Source organism: Anas platyrhynchos, chromosome 8 (assembly GCF_047663525.1).
Source record: "Anas platyrhynchos isolate ZD024472 breed Pekin duck chromosome 8, IASCAAS_PekinDuck_T2T, whole genome shotgun sequence".
NCBI classification, from domain to species: Eukaryota; Metazoa; Chordata; class Aves; order Anseriformes; family Anatidae; genus Anas; species Anas platyrhynchos.
Window position 1 is genome coordinate 9,188,233 of NC_092594.1, and position 23,428 is coordinate 9,211,660.

Sequence of the window (23,428 nt, forward strand, 5' to 3'; positions counted from 1 at the left end):
ATTCTGATGGCACAGGGTTTTGCTACCTCCATAAATACTTATGTTTATTTTGAGGGTGAGAATTAAGTAAGTAAGCGATATTCTCCTCCCTTCTCCCCCTCCTGCAACTCTCCCCCCGCTCCCCCCAGAGGAAAAAAACAAAAAAAGACGAGGAGGCTGTTTGAAGGAGCAGGGGTTTTAGGTGTGACAGTACAGTATGCTGGGAACACCAAGGATTGATTTGATGAATGTTAATTCTTCCTCTCAAAGCCTGAAGGTTGTACACAAGGGCATAAGAATATATTGACTGGCTGGGAATGAATGCAGGGTTTAGGGAGTTGGAGGTGCTTTGTGACACATGTCATTCCTGGAAAAATGAGCCATCCAAAGAAACGGTTCGCCTGCCCTGACATGCCAAGGAACTTTATATGTTGGCAACAGTGATGGAGTGAGAGTACAGCAAAAGCTAAGCATTGCAAAAGACTTGCATTTTCATGAGACGTAAGCAAAAGATAGCCAGCACTTTAAGCAGAAATGCAGGACACAGAAACTGCTCATTTGGTGAGCCTAAGAAGAATGCTAGGGTATGTATGGTAACACGTGTACCACCTGACAAGTCAAGAATGGTTAAAACCCACTCAAACACTTAACGGACCAAAGGAAAAAAGGAAGCTAAGGATGATATAAAAGGTTGCTACCAGTAGTTTGCTGTCAAAAGCTGCTTGGATTATGTTCTAAGGATGGGATCTTCTAATACCCATTGGAGGGGTTTAACTTTGCTCCTGTCCCAACTGGTTGTTGTTGTTGTTGTTGTTATTATTATTATTATTATTATTATTATTAAATCCCACCCTATCTACATTGGTTGAAGTCAGCACAAAAACTTTTGGAAACAATAATACTGGATGAATTTGTGTGTAGGAAGCAGTGTATTTGTGGAAAAAATGCAGGAATCTGAGGAACAGGGCAACTCTCTTTTTGGTACTAATGTGTGAACCAGTTGCTGGGTATAAGCTTTCCTGTACACAGAATTCTTTTAACCAGGTAGCCTGAGGAGTTTGGAGCAGAGGCACTGTGCAGTGTTAAACAGAAAAGCACTGACACAGCTTCTGATCTCTCAGGGAACTGTCATTACAGATCACAAGGAGCGGTCTTCTGTGCACATCTCACCTTGTTTCCTTCACAAACATTTAACAGAGATGGTTTTCAAAAACAGAGCTTCTTATTATAACATGCTTATCATTTTCCTCTAGAAAGATTGGAATTTCATCTGCTGGGGCCCTTATGCTTTAGACAGGGGCTTTCAAAACTAAACTTTTAGTTCTGCTATCCACAGGTTTGAGAACCGTTTCCACATGATGATGACTTGGGTTGCTGCCTCCTCATGTTACAAATCTTTCCCATCTCCTCAGCACTTTAATCATTTAAGGGTAAAGACATTTTTGCTAGCCTCTACCTGCTATGCAATGAGTTATCCTTGATACGTTTAGATTGTCTTTGATCTCATTCCCTGGAACTGGTCTTTCTTTCCTGGTCAGGAGTAGATTAACATCTGCTTAAGCTTAGCCAGGACTGAAAGGTGGCCAATGGCTCTCTGTTTGGGCAGCTTTTAAAATGTTTGCTTGCGAAGGCAAATCTGCTGAAATATCTTATTCTGATGTACAGAAAGAAGATTGATATTCTTACATTGATCCTGGGCCAAGCCTATGTCTAACTCCAAGAATTAGCAGCTTGGTTTGATATAGCACTAAATTAGCCCATGTAAAACTAAAGTCAACTCACCAGCATTTGAGCTCGTAAAGATTTTGAACATGGATGGGAAATAAGCTGTAAACTTGTGCATACCTGAGGAATGGATGAGTTCCCTTCTGTGGAGACTGCTCTTTTTGGGGATTGCTGCTGATGTTTGACAGTGCTGTCTGAGGAGGTGAGGGGTTCTTCCGAGGGTGGCAGATCCATTCCCTGAGCAACAGGCAAAGCAAGTCACCTGGGAGAACAGCTTTTTTTCTCAAATAATGGATTCCTGTAAAAGCTGACAAGGTGAGAGCAGAAGTCAGAGCACCTGCAGGATCTGCATGAAGGGCAAGATGCAGGGATGAGGGTAGGTGTGTTAGCAATGGATGCAATTTTTGCAGTTGTCTATTATTTTGTTGAGGGAGTGGTATACGTTCATTGAAGCAGAGAAGAACAGCGAAAGAAAATACTGCAGGTGTTAAAGCATAGAAAAAGCATAAATGGAAAAAACATTTAAACAAACAAACCCTAACTGCTAGCATCAGAGAACCTACAAATTATGACTTCAGTTTTCAGCACCGTTTCATAGACCCTTTCTTAGTGCTGTGTCACTGTAAGCTATCCAATCTCTTAATTTCCTCATGGACTGGCTGAGTGCAGCAGTTACCATGATCAGTGTTCCTGATGCTTTTATTTGGACTCCCTTCCTTTGTGATGCTGATCCTGTAGGGTTTTTGCATCTGACTTAAACAACAGGGAATCTGATCTCTGATTTGTTCCCTGTTGAGCAAAGGCTTCTATCTTTGAATCATGCTTCAACATAAAACTGATTAAAAGAAAAAGACCTGTGCAGTGCTGGGAGTTGGACTTGATGATCCTTATGGGTCCCTTCCAACTTGGGATATTCTGTGATTCTATGAAAAAAAAAAAAAAGAAAAAAAAGATGGGTGGTAGCATATACATAATATATATGCTATAATACATATGAAATAGAATGGGACACCACAACAGGGTGCACATGTCCCCTTCTGTAATGGTGCTGTAGGGCTAGTAGTATGTGGGAAATGTGGAGGCAGTCTGGGCCACAATAGATGAAATCTTGATATTAGAGGTTAAATCTCTAAATGTTTATTATCCATTCCATTCTACACTATAAAAAATTAACTCCACTCAGGAAGCAAAACACATGCACAAAGTTGGAATTTAAAAGTTGATATTTTGAAAGATAATATTTTAGGCTTTTTTTTTTTTTTTTTTTTTCTCCTAATAAAAGAATCAATATTCCTTTCATTTAGTAATATGCACAGTGGTTATGCTGCTTTTTTTTCCCTTTTTTTTTTTTTTCCTTTTTTTCTTTTTTTTTTTTCTTTTTAAGAACAACACAACACATTACTTTTCTGAATACAGAGGTAATCAAAATTCAGTCAAGTGGGATGACTCTGAGTTCTGACATCAAAGGGCAATACGTTTGATTGATATCAGTCAGATGGCAATATTGTTTGAAGAAATATAGTCAGAAGACTGGCAATTTAAAGGCTGTAAAAAGTTACTGGAGATGTGAGTGCAGTGTTCCATACTGATTTCCCATGTACAAGACTGTGTATTAGAGAATTGGCAGTAACATGGCAATCTTGTCTCTCAGACACACACATCGTCTGAAAGGGCAGAGAGGAAGAAAATCAAGCTCCTACTTTTCAGACAAGATAGTCAGTGGGGCATTAAAGATACAGTAGTAAATAATTCCTTCGTTGTTGTGCTCCTTGCAGCACGCGACTGGGGTTTGCATTCTGCTTGCAATATACAGAGCACATAATATTACTGAACATTAATAAGCAACAAATAACTTTTTCTTCTTTGGCATAGGTTTATTTGTAGAATTGCATCGATTCAACAGTCTGCATAGAGAGAACAACTCTGCTATGTCTTTCTGACAAATACCAGACATTAGCTATATAGATACAGTTGGTTTTACTCTATTTCCCTGTCTTGTCTTTTTTGTCTTTGTTTCTTAATACAAGTAATGGAACAATGTCCTTTTACTGTAAATGGTTCCTTTGCTGAATATGTCACATAGTCATTACTCCCTGCAGGGTTAAAAACAATGCAAAAAGCTACCTACAGGATTAGAACACTGCCAGCAAAGCCAAGTGAAAAGAACTCATTACAATTACTAGAAAACATTTTCCAGTGCTGGCAAAATGTACCAAGATTACATCAAAATGATTATCAAAAATAATTTCGTTGTGCAATAAAACATTGTGATAAAAAGTTGTCAGAATAGCCATAGAATATTGCAAGAATTTACTGTTGAGGAAAAAGACTATATAGCATCAAATAAAGGCTAGATTCCATTTGTTGTATAACTAAACACTAACCCAGAATATACTGGTCTGGGAGGCAGAGGCAAAGATACTGTTGACTTTCACTTACTGAGGTTGTTAGAATAAAGTATAATGCTACTATTGCTAGTAGAGAAATGCCTAGAAATTCTGGCTTTCAACTTGGACATCACTATGCCAGGCATTGCTCAAATATGAAGTAAAGTGTGGCCTAATTCCAACCCAAAATTTAAAATGTTTTGAAGATGGATGTAGCCAAGCCAGCACAGGTTCACCATGGTCTCAGCATGGGTGGTTTCTTACTTTTTTTCATTTTAAGGGGAGTAAATCAAAGCAATTTTAAGGAAAGGTAACCAGAGATATTTATGGGCTGCTGCCACCTGAGCATGAGGAACAGTTAGACTGAAAGCAGTATATCTTCAGAAATGTAGCAAGTGTAAGACAGGGAGTCTTAAAAATACCTCAGTTCCATATTTTTACTGATCAGCTTTTTTATTTTTATTTATTTACTTATGTATTTTTGTATCATGAAAGGTGAGATCAGGCTCAGTGTCAAAAGGCTGTTAATTTACAGAATCACCAAATCACAGACCCACTGAGATTGGAAAGGATGGCTGGGGACCATCCGGACCTGCCACCTGCTCAAAGCAGGGCCAGCTACAGCAGGTCCCTCTGGACCATGGCCAGTGTGGTATTAAACATCTCCAAGGATGGAGATTTCACAATTTCTCTGGTCAACCGTGTTCCTGTGTGTAATAATCACCACCATTATTATTATTATTATTAAATGTATATATTATTATTATTTCTATGTTTAAGTGAAATTCCTTTTGTGTCAGCTTGTGCCTGTTGCCTCCCAGCCTTTCACTGGGCACCACTGAGGAGCTGGGCTCTGCTGTCTTTGCTCCCTCCCATCAGATATTTTTACATGTTGATAAGATCTTCCTGAGCTTGGTAAGATCCTCCTGCTTGAGGCTGAACGCCCCCAATACTCTCAGCCTGCCCTCATGGGGCAGACGCCCCAGTTCCTCCATCACCTCAGTGCCCTTTGCAGGACTCACTCTGGTAAGGCCACGTCCCTGCCGTGGGGAGCCCGGCTCTGGGCGCAGCGCTCTGGGTGTCCCACCAGTGCTGGGCCGTGGGGAGGGATCACCTCCTTTGGCCTGCTGGTGATGCTTGGCCTGATGCAGCCCAGGACACTGCTGCCTTTGCTGTAAGGACACGTGGCTGGCTGGTGGTCAGCTTGTCCTCCCCAGGGCCTTTCCTGCAAAGCTGCTTGCCAGATGGTTGGCCCCTGCCTGTGCTGGTGCAGGACCTTGCATTCAGAGTATCACCAGCTGTGTACCTCATAAAGACACCTCTTAAAAATATGACACCTCTGTTAAAACTCTATTTTTAGGATCTTTTGTTAGTCCTTCAGAAATACTGGTTTGTGCCCACAGTTTTTTATTTTGTTGTTTGTTTGTTTTGCTTTTTACACGTATATTTGATTGTTCGGTTTTTAATTGGAGAGTGGAAATATGAAATGCTTTGTATGTTCAGTCTGAACTCGAAAACAAGTTAATTTTATTTAGTTCATTTTTCTGAGACTCAAAGAAATCTAGGTAAGTTTCATGAAAAAACTTCGCGTTGGGCCTGTTATTTTTAGTGTCCCAGTGAATGCTGGAAGCAGAAGAGAAATCTTGAGTAAATAGCAATATTTCTCTGTTTTTTTGAGGAGGGAAATTGAAGTCACTTTATGAGGAGAAGAAAGCCCAAGCATTTATCCATTGTACTTAAAGCTGGAGTCATACTCTGACTCAAATCTCTGATGTTTTTGAAATTCAACTTCAGTAAGCTGACGTACTGCAGTATCTATCGGATTGATCCTGTGAGAACTGATAAGTATGGGGCAGTCTTCTATATTTTGAGAGGATTTTGTTATTTTTTTCACAGAAACACTGTGGAAAAATCTGGATGTTCTGCTCCTAATGCCATATTATTCCTTGCTGGCGAAGAGAAAGGAGAAGAGGTGGTTCAGTGGAAACCTGCACAACACGGGTGGTTTCCACTCCTCTTTCTAAGCCACTTTACCGTTTCCCTCTATTTCCTTACCCAAGGCCTGCAGAGGGGGAATGTCACTTGGAACATCAGCATCTGTCATCATGGCACTTCCAGAAGCTCAGACATGAAATGGTTTGAATTTGGACAGGAGAGGAGAGTCTCTGGGTGCTGAGGTGAACAGTTGTGACCTGCCATTCATCTCTGGTTTACTCCGAATACAAAAGGGATCAGAATAACTCCCTGTAGCTCCCTGGTTCTCAGGCCAGGCACTAATCCACTCCCACTGAGCAATTTACATCTTTACACTCTAAGTACGTGTCACTTTGTATAAAAAGGCTCATTGCAGCAAAGCTGTCAGTAGAACAAAAATAACAGTCACAAACAGCGAAAAACTTGGGAGGCTGGTTGGTGATCATAGAGTATGTTGTTGCTGTCTAAGAAAAGATTATCTTTCTGGTAGGCAACTTCACCATTTCTAGCTCTTGAATATTAAGTTGTATAATCTTGTGCCACTCCTGTAATTTAGAGATATTTTCATAAGTGAATGGAAACATTAGTTTGGAATTTCAGTCAGGCAAAATGACTGGCATCAGCGTGAAAAGAGATTTCTTAAGATGCTAAAGCCTGAAATGTATGAGGACTGTAGCACTGTATACCTGATTAGTGGTCTGTCTTTCAGTTCCAATTAAGTGCTAGTAAAGCTGTTAACCCAGAGTTCGTTTGTTTGTTCGTTTGTTCGTTCCTTTCTTTCTTTCTTTCAAAAAAAAAAAAAAAAAAAAGAGTTTGGAAACTCCTTTGGATATCTCAACATAGTTTTGTTGCCAACAAGCTGGGGGATGTAGGCTGACATGCATCCTGTTTCTAATAGCACACACACTGTTTCTTTATTTAGAGCCTCTTTACCAGTATCAATTAAACCCCAGTTAAATTTGACACATCTTAACCTTGCGTTGGATCCAATTCATTGCTACAGCAGAACCCATATGGCACTGAGACAGTTGCAGGCATCAATTCATTGCTTATGTAGAGTTACTGGCTAAATGCCAAGCAGTAATCACTGCTTTTTGTTAATAGACATGTTTGCTTTTGCAGTCGTTTCTATACACAGTGCTCTAGATTAATTAGAACAGAATCTGTCATCCATCTAAGAAACAACCAGAAATCTTTTTTTTTTTTCTTTTTTTTTTTTTTCTTTTTCTTTTCCTCCTCAGATTTAAAGAGAAATGAGTACTGGCAACCAAAGGTGGGGGGGGAGTTAATTTACTTATTCTAGAATAAGCTATTTTGTATATTGAATACACATGTATCAGTTATTTTACTTAAAAAGAATGGGGGAAAATTACTGGTGATCTCAAACACACACACAACTTGAGGCAGTAATTGCAGAAAGACTAATAGTCGCTTTTAAGCTGAAGTTTTAGAAAGAGCAAGAAAACTACTGTTAAAGAAGTAACAATTATATGTGTTTTTTCTGCAATTAAATGACACTTTTCTTTGCCTAAAGGGAAGTCAAATTCAAATTATGGAAATGCATGTGGAGGTGGACTTGCAGAATCATGTAAAAATCTCTGAAATCTAGAATACTGATGATTCCTTCTACTGGTACCTGCTTACTATTTGAAACCACATCAGCTCCAGAAGGCAGGTATGTTTTAAAAAAAAAAAAAAAAAGAGGAAGAAAAAAAAAGTGTGTGTGTATATATATACATATATGTATGTATAGTATTACTGGCATTGCATTTTAGAGAAATTTTAACTTGTGACTATATAGTTTTGTCTTCCCATCTTTACCTTGATACCTGAAAAATTAACACAGCTGAGGGAAATCATGTATATGGAAGTTTTCTAGTTAGATCATCAGCATTTTAAGATTGCGTTATATTACAGCCGGATCTGTTATGGTGGATACATGCGTAGTTGTATACGTGTGCCTGGAATGAACTCAAGAATATTGCACAGCAGTGAAAGAGAGCAGAACAGTTTTAAGCTGCTGCACTACGCAATAGAAACATGGTTAACTTTTTCACTACAGATCCTTGTCCTGGTGTCCACCATCATCAAAGTAGTATGAGACCATTTTGTGCATGATATTTAATGAGTTATGTAGATGTATGGTCTATACATAAAGATGTTTCTGTGGTGCTCTCTTCAGGCTAACTATTTGTGTTTGCATGCATTTGCAGAAAGCAATTTTGGTAACCTCATTTAGAAGTAAAGCTCTCTGGTCCTCAGTTCTTCTACTCATAAATATGTCACACAGAACCAGACTAAAAATTCACTGGGGTTTTCCTTTTGATTCATTAGGGTTTGGATGGTGTCCCCTGTCCTGGTTATTAGTATTGCTTCTGAAAGGCCTCAACTATTGCTAGTCACACTACTTGCTTGCTTGAATGTTTCTTGCTAACACTTTGCAATAACACAATGTTAGAAGGGACAGACTTAAAAATATTTTGCATTCAGGGATTAATGGTAATCTCTCTTTTTTTTTTTTTTTTTTTTTTTTTTTTTTTTTTTTGCTTGAAGTAGCCATGTTACTTATAAGCTTTGAACTATTTGTTTTCTTAAGTGATTTAAAGTGATTTATACCTTATCAGAGGTAACCTTGTCACCTTTACCTCTTCCTCAGTGCTCCTGATTTATGCTCTGTACACACTACATAAGAAAACACCTGAGTGTGTACATGTGTATGTATAAACACAACTATATAGTTCCTCTTTGGGTGAAAGAACAGTAAAAATACCTACGTCTTCTGGAAGTTATAATCGCTTTCAAAACTTTTTCCTAATGTTGAGCTAATGTTTTAGTATTCCAGTGCTGTTGGTCCATTGTTCGGAAGTACAGCTTTATCAGCAGAATGTGTGGCAGATGGTTTACATTTGCATTAGCCTTCTGGAAAAGGAATCAGCTCCCACCAACATAAGCTTCAGCTTTTCTTTTCAAAATTTACAACAAATTTGTCAGAATGGCATTTTTAGAGGGAAAAAAACAATCCTACTATCTTTGCGTTCCCTTTTTGAAGAGGAAAAATGAGTCCTGCTCTAATGCCCTTATCTGCACATATATCTTCCATCCCCTCCCCCAGTGTTTGTTAAAATGATTTAAGTATTTCATTATGCAAAATGACTTTTATAAAAAGACCTTCCTTTTTGCCCCACAGTCATTCTTAATTTCGTTTGTCACTTGTTATAGAGTGGAGTTATGTGAAGCTAGGATATATTATTTGTTCTAGTCTGTATTGGATAATTTATTACATTAAGAAACCAATAATTTTCAAATATAATCAGATTTAAGTTTTTAATAAGATTCATCCTCCCATTCACACTTGCTTAATTTAAGGATATTAAATCTGCTCAGGAATGAGCTGCCTCTCAAAGCCTCGTGTGCCTATTAAAGGATTTTATTCCTGATGTGTTAATAGGATTTAATTATATTAGACCTATAGTCCAGAGACACACCGCAATTGTTAAACTTGATAAACCAGACAAATACATGCTAAAAGAGTGATGGCCATCTCCTTAAAAACAAACAAACAAAAAAAACCCAAGGTGTTAATATTTTAATCTGCTATGTCACTATGCATCTCCATTATGCTAAGATTTTAAATCTTGAAAGTTTAACATAAAAATATATTTTTTTTTCCTAAAAAAAAAAATAATCAAGATTGATGCAAAAATTAATAAGGCTTTTCAAAGATCACTGTTTATTTTTTATTTTTGATTCTGAGATTAATTTAGAAAAACTTAGTTTTTCTCTTACAGAATCTTCTTGTTGTGCACAGACAGAACTGTAGCAGGTCATTCGGAAGATTCAGTGTATTATATCATCTTGATTTCTTTGTTTCCTGTAGCTAATTAGGTTAATCATGCAGAGACAGAAACAGAAAACAATGGCTTGGGACATTTTACAGAGATGGGATTAGGGAGAGTGAAAGAAAAGAAAGGTGCAAACTCCTGTAGCCTGTAAATCTTGTCAAGTCCTCCTTCAGCAGCACTGGCACTGATCAGAAATGCTGGCTCTTGTCAGGCTCACGTGAATGCTAAATGCACAGAAGTCAGTGTTTCTGATGGCTGTAGACAACTCTGAGATGGGGGAAATGACAGGATTTGCATAGAATCACAGGGAAGGAGAAAAAATTAGCAATATGCCATCCGGTTGGACATTTTGCTTCCAAAATTAGATTGACGCGTGTTATGGCACATTTCCACTGGTAATCACAGACACTCAGCATATATTTCAAGAAGATGTAGGCCCTGAGTTTTTCTCTCACTTGCACAGAGCTAGACTGTAGGCCTCTCAAAACACAATGTAGGCTGCATTTATTTGGAGAAGCTAAACATGTAAAGAAGGCTTTCGTTTTTAAAAAAAGTAACTTTCTGGCACTATTCCTTGCCATGATAGCCTTGGAAATGTAAACTGATATAAACTGTTTTTTGGGTTAGAAAGGAAGTAAGAGCTGAGCTCCGCTTTGCCCAGCAAGAAGTTGGTGGTGGGGCCCTGCTGGCTCTCCACGGGCCCTCTCACCCCATGGCACCCAGGGAGGCAAGGGTTGGAGTGCTGCAGGCCGACCCAGCGCGGGAGGGCAAGGAGCAGGCGGGCGCAGGGCTGTAGCTGTCGGAGGAGTTGTGTGAGCACAGATGTGGGACCTACGCGTAAGAGAACCCCAGTTGCACCAGTCTGGTGGTGCTAAATAAATAAGCTTTTTGGAAATGTGATGATTCTGGGGGCGCTGTCTTGTGACTGGAAATACTGAGGACTGGCACTGTTGGGAGAGTGATGGGCACCGTGCCCACTGTGGCTGGTGGCTAAGAGTACGGGCTTGGCTGTCTTGGAAGCACCTGCGGCCGACCTCAGTGCCAGTGGGTTTGGAGCTGATCACAAGGTCTGTGTCCAAACCTACAGCAAGGGACTGAGGTAAGCTGTGCCCCAAGGCTGACAGACTTTGGCTTCCCACAGTCAGTACAAATGCATTAGCACCTATAATGAGTAGTCTAAATGAAGGCCAAAGAACAGGTCTTCTTTTAATACCCAGTGTGGGTTCCTAGCTTTTATTTGTGCCTTTGCAATGCTTTGGCTAGCCATGCCATTCCTAATTTACACTAGCTATGAATAGTTTCATAAGACAACACTGTGGCTTTTGTGTTTATGGTTTGATAAACTCCTGATAGAATTACTCATTCAGGTTTGCTGTTTGCTGTTTGAACAGTATTATCGATCGCCTTGTATGTCTGCATTGACATATATAAAAAGCTGTGTATATTTATTGAAGACAAAAGCGATCCTACTCAAAGAGGAGTGGCTGTAAACATGCAACTTGTCACTGTTTATACATATGTTCACTTTTTTCTTTGCCTGCAGTACTGTGTGAGAAGGTCTTTCCTAATTTAACTCAAGATTTATAGCTCTGTAGTGTTTTTTTCCAGTTAGGTGCCCATATTTCTTTTCACGTGAATTTCCTAGGCATTTAAAGGGGCATTAGCTGCCTTGTGTTGCCACCAGACCCAGAAACTGAAACGGTAGCTGCCAGCAGGGATTAACTGAGTGCGCTCTTTTGTTGTATCAGATAACAGGAGCAGGAAAACAGCCCGTCTGCCAGACCTTGGGAGGTAATCACGCAGCTCTGCCTCCACAATGCTCCCCTGGTTTTGTCGCTCTGTTTATAAATTATGGCTGGCTAGGAAATAGGAATTGCATTCCTGGGAAAAATACTGAAATTTTGAAATTTGCTTTCATTCCTCCCCTGAAGTTTCATGACTTTCCAATGAAGCCAAAAGGATGGCCACCCAGCAGAGCTCATTCTCGCTGGGGTTGTGAGAATTGCCTGGGACACTGAATCCATTTCTTAGAAAGTGCCAGAGAAATGCTCATGTGGAAGAAGGGTCTGAAACCAAATATAAAGGCTGTGACCAATGTTAGGGAATTCAAACATAAAAGTTTAATTGCAAAGAGAAACAGGAGAGGTAACAGTAGGAGACTACCTCACATGGAGTCCCAAAGGAGAACTGATTTACAGATTGAAAAATAATAGCAGGGCTGAAAATAATCAATGTCCTTGGACACATACAATGATAGAAATTTGGAGGCTTTCTCATTAGTGATAAGGATCAGAATATGTTGTAGGGAGAGGTAGATCACTGTGCACACTGAAATATAAAAGTGGGATGAATTTCATAGCGCCAAGTGCAAGGACCTGCAGTGGAGGCCTGGTAATGAAAAGAGACAACTCCAGGGGCTTTTGTGCTGAGATTATTATAGCCCAAGAGGAAAGGCATCTTCAGTTTAGAGGGAAAAAAGAAAATGGACCCCTCCCAAAACAAACAAAACCCCAACAATAACAAAACCAAATAATCCTCCTATCCTTGCAAAATATAGTATGGCTGGTGGAATTTGTTACCAAACATTGCAGTTTTGAGTTTACTCTATATCTTTTATGGGCACTGATGCTCCCCTCTAATTTCTCACATGCATGGTTTGGTGGGGAGCAGGATGAATTTACACTTGTGATGCCATTGTTATTCCCATGACCTGTAGCTTACACATTTTATGTCTTGTATTGGTACTGTCAAGATCATCTTACCTGTCTCTCATCTCTTCAGTGCCACCTTTCAATTTGCTTGTCAGACTTCTGCATGTCTTTGTCTCTTTCAAAGTCTCTTTATCTTGATTTTTGAGTAGGAGGGGAAATTCACATTTCAGCTAAGTTCCTCTACACCTTTTCTTGCCGTTTCCTGCACCTATCCAGCCTACCTGGTGCATTTCCTGTGTGGTGCCCTCTTTCATAATAGGTTCTTTTTTTTTTTTTCTTTCCCCTTTTCTGGGGCTTTTTCCCGAGTAACTTCAGCTGCTGTTTGGAGCCCTTTCTACCTTGTTCTTCAAAGTGTTTACCATCTGTGCTTTGTTTGGAGTGTTTGGTAGGGGGTTTGGCAGAGGTTGGAGCAGCGACCAGCCCTGCATCCACCCGCGGGTACCTGCTCAGGGCTGAGCAGCCATTGCTGGTTCTGCCTCCTCTTCATGCTGAGTTTGTCACTGGCGAGTCTCAGTGTCTTTTGCGGTTGCTCCTGAATTCTCCTCCTTACTTCTCCTTTTCTTGCAGGCTTAAATTGGGGCTGTGGAAAAGGTCACATTAATAACAGAAGTATTAATTTCTGTGTGACCAGAATAGTTCACTTCAGTGCTACCAGGCACTGTTTCGTCTTGCTTGTGTGGTTCATGAACTACATGCTAATTTTCTTTATATTTAATTACCTTAGAATGTCTCCTGTGCTTCAGGGTACAAGCCATCTTCTGACTAATTAGGACTTTTTCTCTGAATAGGCTGTTCGCTCTAAGTCTGTGAAGGGTTTCTTGCACTAGCCTTTGAAGCATGCAGTAGCTGGCCTCTGTCAGCAGCGGAGGGCTTGCTGGACAGTCTGCTCCCCAAGCTCCTCTGTTAATAAATCTGCGAATTTACACAAAGCAAAGTTAGTAATAACTATAGCTGGTTGAGCTGGCTTGGATCAAATCTTTGGCGCGCAGATGTAATGGAGTGCATATTGGGTGAGCGATTGTGATTAAAATATATTTATTTTCTTTTATCTTAAAGACAGTTACCCATTCTTTTAGTGATAATTTTACACTATGTGTTAACTCCTCCTGACCCAGGCTTTGTCAGGTGAGTGCCCCTTGCAGTTATGCAAAACTCTGCAGGCACCAGAATTTCCCCCTCAGCACTGTGTGGTCAGTGATTAAATCAAGGCATGTTGCACGTGAAAAACACTACAACAACGATAAATATTATTATTGATCATGTGTATATCAGTATATACAAACACAAATGTATTGTGTTTCGACTGCAGAAATGATTGTCTTAAATAGCTAATGCTTTTTAGCCTGATGTCTCAACAAAGTGAGACATTATGTGATCACTTTGTCTGCCTGCTGTATCCCTGCCCCATCCCTGTAACTTCTGGACCTGTTGGACTCAGTCCGTGTCCATCTGCCTTGACTGACAGTGGGGGTTTCAAAGACATTGTGTCCTTATGCATTTAGGTAGGGCATCTGGAAACCCTCTGGAAACAGTGCTGTGCTAAACCAGGCTGGAAGCAGAGTGCTGGCAGATGCACACCTCGGGAGCAGACGTGTGCAGGAGCAAGGTTTCACTGATTCTGTTGCTCACTGAACAATTTAGAGGATTTGAACAAAACCTTCAGCTTTTGATTTAGGAAGAGTTGCTGTGTCCTCTGCTCTGTTAAGTATCTGAAATGTTGAGAACATGCGAAGAGCTGAGTCGTGATTAACACTTGCTCAAAAGCTAAGCTTTTCTTCTTTCCTTTATAGTTCATTTTTTTCCAGTAAACAGAACGAAACACTGTTAAAGTCACCATTTCACAAAGAATAAGAGCCCTTTAATGCAGCAAACGGTTTATAGCAAAACGACAGAAAGCATCCTCCCCATGCAGGGCTCCCCTTCAGGACAGGTAATGCCGGCTTCCCCAGCTGGCAGCTGCTTTCTAACAGGAACACAATCTCCAATGCTTTTGTACAGAAACACAACCAACTCGTTTTCTGAAGTTGGGTCATGTCCAAGCATATGAGATTCTTCAAGCATGAAATTCCACTTGACCCTATTAAGGCTTTCTCAGCATCAGATATGTACACTGCAGAGTGGATAATGTTCATAACTCATTTCACATTACCCCTGGGTAGTGCCAGTGGAGAAATCCTGTCTAGTCTAATGCAATCAGAGCTGTGAATACGAGGAAATTGAAACATCTGGCCAGGCTTCTCTGCTGTGCCCCGGGAGGTGCGACATGAGAGATTCAGGTCGGAAAGCTGGGGGACACAGGCCTCTCCCTGGGGAGCTGTGCGTGCACAGGACCGATTTCCCAGCAAGGTCACCCCCGGCACGAGGGTGTGTTGGCCGGGCGGGTCACCTCAGCTAATTCCTTATGCTACCGGAGTTCAGAGATGCAGCTACAGTTCATGCATGCTTGTCAGAGTGAGCCTGAGAGCAGGTGATCGGAGCACACATAACTGCACTGCTGCATGGTGGAGCTCTGTCTGGGCTAGCTGCATGAAAACTGGGACCCACTTGGCTGGTGTGGGGTACGGAGGGGGAAAGCCACCTATTGGGCTGGGTGCTGTGTGCTGCGGCAGACCCAAGGGCAGGGGCTCCCTCTCTGCCCCCATGCATCAGCCAGGGCTGGGTAGGACCACAGCCATGCCTCTCACAGTGTCTTGGGTCACAGAATCACCCCTTAACTGCATGTCCCTCCCGTCTCCATGTATAGTTAAGATCAGCTTAAAAGAGAGATGATTTCTTTTTCTCTCTTAGGACAGAGGTATAATCTCTATAATAATCTGGCAAATTTATTCTTTCAGTTTTATTTTTTCAATTTCTGTTTTTTGCAATGGTATTTTTGCCTACACTAGACAATTCTGCTCATATTCTTGTGGATTTTATCCTTTATGTTTATAAACATTTTCAGCTTCTTCATTTATAATTGCCATATGCAAAACTCGGGGTATTATTCTTCCATTTCTGTTTTTCTTAAAACACAAAACATTGCTTTGGTAGAGCAACACAAACATTAAATCCTAGAGCAGTCTGTTATTTCCTCCTCCAGAATTAGATATTTTTGCCAGAATTTCAGCTGTTGTGATAGAAACATTTCCTTCTGAGACTGATGAGACTTACTCGTGTGCCTTGAAAAGGAGGGGAGAGAGAAGAGGGCATGGTGACATCAGACTTCAGCTTTTAAAACCAATAAAATTTTTATCAGGTGTCTTCTAAACTGATGCTCTAGCATGGATTGATGAATAGATGTTTCTAGTCTGACATTTTCTAGCTCAGTGAATTTCAGTACAGAGGAGAACACAAACTTGGTCTCACACAGGAATCAGGATGGACAGAAAGGAAATGATTTGTAAAACTGTCCCCACCCCCAGGTTTTTGGGAATAAAGCCTTTGTCGTTATTGTTCAGCAGAAGTGGCAGTAGCTTACCTGGATGTGACGGCTTAGCTATATTTCCTTAATTAAAGCAGTTAAAATGTTTTTTTTTTCAGGAAGTGCCAGTGTGAGATATGTGTTTGGAAGGTATAAGAAACAGCTTTTCAGGATGCTTTTTTGAGGAATGTTTATAACCCCCTCTCCAGGTATACTTCCCTTCTCAAGACATCCTATTTTTTTTTTTTCTGTTATCACTGGCCATTCACCATGATGATTGATAACAACGTAAAAACAAACAGTTATTTAACCATTAAAAAAAAAAAACCTTTCAAAACAAGCCTTGAAGGATTGCTCACTTTGTATGAGCAGGGATAGGATTTTGCCAGGCTGTCAAAGCCAGAAATAACCTGCTTCCCTCTGTGCTGGAAGGACACAGCGATAGCTCCTGGGGCAGGACGTTGTGTGTGTTTGTCTGCTCAAAGCTACCGCTTCAGACATGGACCAAGCTGACACCACTTGATGGTTACCCTCATATAACATCCAGGACTGTACTTGATGGTTTTTGGGCTCAGTCCTGCTCTCTTTGGGCAACCAAAATATGCTCCCCTTCCTTGCTTGACACTCGTTGCTCAGCCAAGATGTGAAGGATTCTGACTCTGATTTAAACATGTGCATGAATCCATCATCCTCAAACACAAAAATCAGCAGGATGTAGCATATATTTAGCTACAATTTAAAGGCAGAACAATAATTAGCATTTGCTGCATCACTGTCCTGAAAAGGGATGCTTAGAGCTCACTTGGCAAAAATGATGAGATGAGCTGGTAACAGCCATGGGACTTCCCAGGGCATCAGAAACAGTGTGAAATGTAGGATCATCAGTGAGGCACTTTCTAGAACAAGGGACATTCCACTTTATTGTCTCTGCACCTCCTGCAGGGTTTCTCTTCCTTCTCTCCACTTAAATTAGCTAGCTGGAGCCTAGTGACCTCCACCTATTGTCCTGAAAGTTTCTTTCATTTTTATCTAAAACTTCCAGGGTTGACATTGTATCACTCAAGCTCTTTTACGAGAACTACCAAGTCAAGTACCCTTTGGAAGGCTACGTATATTCCCCTTCTCAGTGAAACTTGTATTTTTCTTAAGAAAGGCAACACCTGTTTGAAAAGTTCTATTTTTTTTTTTTCCATAAAACCATGTTTTCTGAGGTGACATCACCTTTCATCACTTCTTTTAGCTGCATCCTCTATCAGCTGCTTCATTATTTTTCCCTGGATTGATGTTGGGCTGAGAAGTCTATAATTATCCAGGTCATCTCATTTATCCCTGTTAAATATTGACGCTAAATATTTAATGTTAAACACTGATACTAATGGGTGAAATGCAGAATTTATGAATGTACCCGGTTCGTGGCCATAGAGCAGGCCGGGCAGGCTCACAGCCCTCCCTGCAGCCTGCAGCAAAGAGCCAGGGACCCGCGTGGGGAAAAGTCAGGGGCTTGCAAGGGGAGCTGGCTCCCGTGTAACCCCCCTCAGTCCCTGTTAGCCATTCTGCACACGCGCTGGCTTTTTGTTTTGACAGGGACTGAAAACTCTTTAGGAGTCATAACAACGGTGTCATTATTCCCAGATGAATCCATGGCTGTCTGTGGCGTTTCATGGTTTCAGGCACTTCTACTGAAATTTGGAGCAGAAGGCAGATTCCTTTCTGATCAGTGTCCCTGTGTGATAAATGTAGGGCTATTCATCAGCGGTGTTAGGAGACAGTTCATGAGTGAAGCAGCTGTAGTTACATCTATTTGGAAAGTGAAATCAGGTCCCATAGGTATCTACGTGTGGATGAAAAATAGCCAAGGGGTTTGTTGGCTTTATTGTAAGGTTTTCTCCTTTCGCATTTCCAGGTGTGTGCGTGTGAAGTGTCCGGCATCACCAAACAGGTGTTCTTCACTTCCCTGCCCTGTTTTTATTAGTATGTTTTTACTCTGATGACTCTTTTGGTGGCTATGCTGCCTGTTAGCCCAATTAAGGCAGTACTGAATCAGAAGGTCTGCTATCACCAGGTTGACCTATATCAGCCGGTTGTATTACTTTAATTTCTTCACATGACCTCTTGCTCTTGCATGACAGCCTTCTAGTAGGTGGATGTTTTGTAGTGGAAAGGTGCTGAGAGAGGAAGAAAAAATTGCCACTCACCTAGAATGCGAAGCATAAAAAGCTTTCCTAGAGCTGTCTGTTCTTAATTTCCTGTGCTGGGTCTGTTAGCAGCATTTCTGGTGAAAAGCCAATATGATGTGTTGCAGTTTCAAAACAAATGCCTCTTTATCCAGTAAGGTTATGTGTTCTTTCAGCTTTCCAAGCAATTCTACTAGGAAAGAAAAGAAAATCAAATGTCATTCTTCTCTTCTTTTTTGCTTTCATATTATTTTCCTCACTGTTGGAAGCAGAAAAAGAAGCTTAAAAAATCTTAACGCTTACAAAATAATAATAGTAATAGTATTATATAGAGATATCTTGCCTGTAAATCAGTGGTGACAGTCAACTTGGAGTCCCAGGGAAAAAAAACGCGCAAATGGCTTTATTGAAAATCAATGTGCATTTGTAAGTGAGGATTGTTTTTTAAATCCTTTGTGTTCATTGCTGGTTTTATAGTGATGACACTTGCAGTGAATGCTGCACCTTTGTTTCCAAGAGTTAGTCTGAAAGTGCTAGAGCAGGCAGCTGAATTTCCTCTCCTATTTTCTTTTTCCACCTGCAAAAACTGGCATTGTGCTTGAGTAAAAGGAACCTGCCTGACAAATGCCTTTGTAGATTACAATATTGCATGGAGTACAGGCACAGCAGACAAAGCCCAGCAGGACGTCATTCTCTGGGCATGGCTGGCAACCACCTCCCCGTGCCCCGTGGCTCATTGCACTAGCAGAGGACATAGTGTAAAGCAGGAAAGCGAGAAGAAAGCCTGGTGCCTGAGCTGCTGAGACACTTGCTCTATTTCCACACATGTGACACTTCTCATATGGTGGTGGCAGCAAGTTTTCCAGCAGCACTTTAAACCATTGCTGTCTCTGCTTGTTTGTTTTATGCAAAAAGAGAACAATATGCTTGTGCCTCAGCTGGCCTAGCGAGATCTGGCATAGCTGAAATGGACGTCAAAGGATTTGTACTAAAACACAGTCTGAGGTGGGAGAGCTGAGGTGTTGGCATTTGAGCTCTGCTCTGATCCTCTTGCAGAGGCAACAGCTTCGCACTCACGGGTGGTAAGAAGCAGGTGGAGGTGGCAGCCTGGCTAAACTGCTGCAGCTGTGTGCTCAGGGGCACCCACCGCAGCCCAAGGCCCTGGTGGCACCAGGTGTCAGAGGAGTAATTTAGGGATGGCACGGCTGAGTAGGTTTTTAGAGGCTCTGGGCATGTCTGGTGTTGCAGCTCCTAAGGCTGGATCTTCTAAGGAAAAGTAGGTCACTCATTGCTTCTAATTCAGTTTTGTATTTGTGCATTTCTGCTGTTTTTTGGACAAGGATTGTCCAGTAATTTCCACGTTGTTCTGTGGTGGTTTCTGTTATCTTCTAACCAAAATCTTGCCTGTCCCAGGGTCAAAGGAGAACAGATCTGTTACTGTGCTGTTCAAACCTGATGATCTGACTTTCAATTTTGGATAATATATTGCTTTGGCTTTCCACTCTTTCCTGTCCAAAACCATTTTTTCCCTGCTTTTCAATGACACTTCCATGAACTACAACTATTTTATTTTTAGTTTATGCAATCTGGTGGACTTTCAAGCTTGTTTTTCCTCAGTCAAGATCTCTGCTGTACAGTTAGTCCACTGACATGTACGTTATAAACTTCAGTTTTCTTGTGCCTGTCTATAGGCTACATATGTATGGGTGCAAATGCTAAATTACAGAACTGCTGTGATCAGGTTGTGTGCTCTATGCAGTTGCCAAGTGAGCCAGGCTAAGGAGCACTTCTGGAAACCGAGTAATAGAAATTGAGGAAAAAACATTTCATCTAGGGAGTGTGGTAATAGTCTGTCAAGAAAAAGGAACGATCTAACCTTTCCAAAAGATATGAAAACGCTGTCTATCTTAAGACTGCAGACTAAAACAGAGAGTGCTGTGCTTATTTGATTTTTGCCTGATTGTCTAAGTAGTCTCTCATTTATGCCATAAATCTACTTCCTTTATACTTCAACATTTTTGCACGTGTATATTATTACTTTATCTATTTTTTCATCTAGTCTTTACTACTATGTGTTAAAAGTATAGTTGAATACAAACCTGTAAACTAAGTTAAAACACCTGTTTCACCATCTGAATTACACTATGATGTATTAGTCCTAGGTAATATTTTTCCTGTCTTCTTGCATGTTAGTACACTTATACATTATGTATTGTGCACAGAAATGCTTTCTTAGGTTGTGACCTACTGATCTGATAAAATAAGACAAAAAGTAAAGCAAAATGTTTAATTAAATTGACTTGTCTTACCCTTAGTCATTTTATCTGAGTAGTTTCACATATAAAATGGAAGCTTTCTGTGGGCGCTGTGAAATTTCTCCAGAATTTCTGAGAAGAAAGGTAAAAATACCACATTGCTTTTCACCTAGTACATGAAATATAAAATACATTCTCAAAGCAGGCTATTGTTAATTACATTCTATCTTCTACACGGTGACTGAAAAGCGTATCATCTGCTGCTTAAAGAAAAGATTTTGGAAATTGCATTCTTTAGCTTCAGCAATAGCTCTATCAGCAAAGGAAATCTCTTTGAAAAGACAAGGGAATGAGAGAGAAAACAAAAAGAGATATATAATCCTTGAAACGATATGCTGGAATCGTATTCTAGCTGCTTAAAAATATATGATTTCTAATAAAGGAAAAAATCAGAAAAAGTTTTCATGATCTACAGTCAAAGATATCACAGCTCGTTAGCACCTCTTCTCAGAGGAATGAATTAAGGAAGGCAGACATGTTTACCAAAGTGATGGACATGGTGTAAAAATACAGGGAAGAGGAAACCTACCAAAATGCAGTGAATGTGACCTACATTGGCTTTCAAGCTGTACAAAGAAAGTAGAAAGTTTCATGTAATATGACTGTTTAGCATGCTTGTGTTTGTAAATATATTGTTTCTCACTCAATGTACTGGAAAGAATTGGTGCTAAGGATGCAGCTGATGGTACTGTAGCTACCACTTCACCAAACAGGGAAACTTTCAAAAGCTCCTTTGTGGCTGAGATAGTCAGTACCATCTGATAATTGGCAGGACTTTGGATATATCTGTTCTGCATGATGCAATTACTTAAGCTAGCTGTAAATTAGGTAGATAAAATACCCAATCTTGACTGCAATAAATGAGATTTAAAAAAAAAAAAAAAAAGTATGTGGAAAGCTACTTCATCCTGCTGGGCAAACAAAATGGTGCTTCTTTTATCAGTTAGCTGCTCTCTAGATATACCTGTAGCCTCCTAAACCACTTAGTACTTCTGAAAGTTTTTCCGCTACACTCATCAGTCATTTTATATGCTTTATAAAGCTATGCAATGGCTGTTTAATTATGCAAAGTGAAGGTATAATTAAATTTCACTGGAACTATAGGGATTTGAATATGATGAAATAAAATGGGTTTAGTTTTACAGGCTCAGTGAGCCACAGAGGAATTGCAAAGCCTTTTGATTTTCTTTTCTCATATCTATAATTCTCTCCAGGGGAATGGTGAGTTTGGGCCCAAGGTGGCTCTCTGTCTTTGTGACAGACAGTGTAGATGTAAACTCATGAAAATTGGATGTTTCCAAGCACAACTCAAAGATGAGATTTGTTTTTCTCTAGAAAAGCTGCCTGGGCTGTTAATGCACACATCTGGAAGTTTTTGGAACCTGGTATTGAGGACATTAGTAAAAGCAAAATAGTCAAAATAAGCAAATCCAAGATACAACTTTGAAAAATAGCAGCATGAAACTGGGTGGCTAGGTGGTGTTATATGCTGAGGCCATGTGCTTCTTCAGTTGTTAGGGCTGCAAGCTTGGCTTGAAAAAACAGGCCAAGGTGTATTGAAGGTGTGCTGGGGCATGCTGGCTTTCCTCTGTGCTTCCAGTGACATTATTATAATCTTAAAATAAACAGAAGGGAGGAGAGATGTTTCGTGCAATTATGAATCAGCATCACAGTCCAAAGTCTGTGACACTACTGCATCCTATTGCAAAAGTGTTGTAAAACTGTATCATGCAATTTGTACTGCACAGGTGTAACGGCAATCTTATAATTTAGGTCATGACTCTTGCTTTTTATGGCTTGGTCTGTTTTTTAACTGTTGAACCTGAAGTTTTCAACCTCATGTCTGACTTGAATTCTTCTCTCTCTCTTTTTTTTTTTTTTTTTTTTTTTTTTTTAACTTCAATAAAGTTTGACAGTAATTCAGCCATTTCTAGAATGCACCTCAACTTTAAGATTCCTGGACAAGTGTCTTCTAAGCAAAAGACTTTGCAGAGTCATTTTATTGAGGAAAAGTGTTAGCCTCAAGTCTTAAAAAGGACGTTTAAAAATCCAGTAAAAAATGTGGAGTCAGAGGCCTTGTTTTACCTCACAAACCTCCCAGGGTTAACAACAGTTCGTGTTGAGAGGCCGGTCTGTGTGTGGTGCCTCAGTGAGGCGAGGGGCTCCTGAATGGCAGTGGGCTTCTAAGATTATGGATTTTCTCCTTAAAGCTCTAAATAATACATCTAGGATTTGTTTTTATCTGGATGTGTTCACAAAGACCCTGTAATCATATAAGCAAGTGCTCTGGAGTGGGTCTCTTGCAACACTTCGGGGAGGGATCCCAAAGAGCTGCCAAAGCACCGCTGTGTGGGCATGTCCTGCTTCTTTCAGAAAACACAGGTATTTCCTTATTCTAGGTATCATGATGATTTTAAATTAATGAGAATATTGGAGTGTGGTGTGGCCACAAATGAGGTAGTTTGGGATGTTTGATATGACGTTTTGAATAGCTTCAAGAGCTATCAAAATGGCAGCAGGTCTTTCTGCTATTCTGGCGCTTCACTCTGCAGTGTATTATCCCCACTGGTCTTCTCAGACTGTAGCGTGTTGACCTGCATGTCAAGAGGGAAAACAACAACAAAACAAACAAAAAAAACATGTTTTTAATTGTTGATGTCCTTGCAATGGGGAAAGGAGGAAGTCCTAATGGGTTCATCTGAATTTCATATTTGATACTACAGTCCTAGTCCTATATTTAACACTTAACCTTTCATACACTCACCTTCCTTCATAACTGCCTTTAGTTTTTTTTTCCACTCTTTATGTGAGAATACCTTGAGTAGCAGCAAGAATAGCTGCTGAATCGAACATTTAAAATGATTTCTGTCACCTTGCTAGTAAATCCAACATGCTACGCAGTTCTTTTAGCTTTTCGGAAA

At 40.3% G+C, this 23,428-nt stretch overlaps 1 long non-coding RNA gene across 7 annotated transcripts in view; it reads left to right on the top strand.

The window, feature by feature from the left end:
- LOC106016837 (uncharacterized) overlaps window positions 1-23,428 on the top strand; it is a 120,500-nt gene that overhangs the window by 18,046 nt on the left and 79,026 nt on the right. For 2 of the 7 annotated variants that reach the window (XR_011811071.1, XR_001189825.5), the window contains exon 1: window positions 19,393-19,468. The exons of 4 other annotated variants lie outside the window; for them this stretch is intronic. This is a non-coding gene — a long non-coding RNA (uncharacterized lncRNA). Of the gene's footprint in view, window positions 1-7,593; window positions 7,741-19,392; window positions 19,469-23,428 lie in introns of those variants that run through there. One more of the 7 variants, XR_011811074.1, reaches the window with a different exon arrangement.